At 44.8% G+C, this 1,795-nt stretch overlaps 1 protein-coding gene across 1 annotated transcript in view; it reads right to left on the bottom strand.

The window, feature by feature from the left end:
- DYRK1A (dual specificity tyrosine-(Y)-phosphorylation regulated kinase 1A) overlaps nucleotides 1–47 on the bottom strand; it is a 132,562-nt gene extending 132,515 nt beyond the window's left edge. Inside the window, exon 1 of the mRNA XM_006774133.2 lies at nucleotides 23–47. The gene's annotated coding sequence lies outside the window, so the exon portion shown is untranslated. The remainder of the gene's footprint in view (nucleotides 1–22) is intronic.
- Between the last annotated feature and the right edge of the window lie 1,748 nt (nucleotides 48–1,795).

Here is a 1,795-nt window from a genome sequence, read left to right as displayed (position 1 = left end):
CGACCCGGAGCCGTTCGCGCACCTGTGTCGCCCGGCGCCCCGTCTTTCCTTTTCATGCACCGTCTGCTCCCAGATCCCGAGTTCAACCACCATGCTTTCCTGTACTTGTGTGATGTCGGCCCGTCTTCCTACATGAACGTGGCCAGGTGTGCTGCCCAGGTAGCGAGACCCGGCTGAGCCAGGAGCCATGCTGCGCTGGCTACTTTGTAATCCGCGGACAGCCACCGGCTAAAAACTGTGTTTTGTACCAAACCTAATAAAATGGCAGTTAAATGTTACGCTTAAAAGGATAACACGGATATGATGTTACAGCAAGTCACTAATTTATTGATTTCTGAGTTTGATTTTTTTCCATCCTGTGATAGTGCTGATACCAATTTTTAAGCCAAACCTGTTCACACATACAGTCGCAATCAGATACAATTTTAGAGCCATAAAGAAAACCCTGCAATAAATACTGGTCTCCGTCCTATGTGACTCCAGGAAAGATACTTGCTCTACACGGTTTCCAACAAATGTTTACCTCCTTCAGCAATTAAAACATTGATACACTAAGGTAACCATTCGAATTAACAGGCCCTGAAAGAAATCAGACTACACCTAAAATAAATTACGCAAAACTGTCAAGCACATAGCTTACTCTAAAGACCGATTCTTTGTGGTATCCAAAGTTGCTGTAACTGTCAAAACTTCTGGAGCCCAGCTGGCGGGCTCAGGGGTTGAGGATGGACCTAAGAACCAGGACCTCATGGTTTGATTCCCGTCAGGGCACATGCCCAGGTTACATGCACCAGCATGGGGCGGGCTTGCAGGAGGCAGCCGATCAGTGATTCTCTCTCATCACTGATGTTTCTCTCTGTCCCTCTCCCTTCCTCTCTGAAATCAATAAAAATGTCTTTTTAAAAAAAACGTTCTTTCAGATTGCCCTACTGATGTAATTAAAGTCCACATTCAACTAGATTGTTTGGAAGGGAGTGATCAAGAGTGTCCTATTGAGGTGAGAGATCCATACCTTAATTCCTCCCAAACTCACACCTCCACCTATATAGCTCCTTCCTCCTGCTTCTCCTCTCTCTGCTCCCCACCCCCACCCCATTCACCAATTTTATTTCTATGGGAACACTTGAGCATTGGGAGCCTTTAACACTAAGTTAAATTTGACTCAAATTGTTATTGCTGATAGTGAAGGAAACCTGCATAATTAATCTTCTAGGTAACCTGGAACGGATATAACAGTGTCTCAAGAAATGTGCCCTTGCCCTGGCAAGTGTTGCTCAGTGGTTAAAGTGTTGGCTTGCACACTGTAGGGTCTCCCATTTGATATCAGGGTGTGTGTGGGAGGCAACCAATGGATGTGTCTCTCTCACATCCATATCTCTCTCCCTTCCACTCTCTAAAAAAAAACCCATGGGAAAAATATTGTCATTAACAACAAATATTCCCTTGTCTTCAATCAAATCAATCTAGAATATGATGAGGCAAAATCTTGAGCTTATAATCATGCAGTATAAGAAGACACTGCTGTTCTCCATATCTAGAAGGTTGCACCCGTCCCTCTTGGCCACACTCCACCAATTCCCCCACCCCCTCTTCCCCAGTGTGACAGCCTTACACAGCATTGGTCAATGACCTGTCCCTGTCGTGTCCAGGTTGGAATGCTGTAAGGGAGTTTTGTATAGGCTTTACCTAAAAAATAACTTATGCCAAAAAAAAAAAAATTATGCTGGCACCAAACAAGTGAGCACCTGTAAGCAGGAAGGACTCTGGTACAGATGCCACTTCAGTTCACCAGGTT

Source organism: Myotis davidii, unplaced genomic scaffold (genome assembly GCF_000327345.1).
Source record: "Myotis davidii unplaced genomic scaffold, ASM32734v1 scaffold227, whole genome shotgun sequence".
Taxonomy (NCBI): Eukaryota; Metazoa; Chordata; class Mammalia; order Chiroptera; family Vespertilionidae; genus Myotis; species Myotis davidii.
This window is presented reverse-complemented; position numbering and strand designations above follow the sequence as displayed.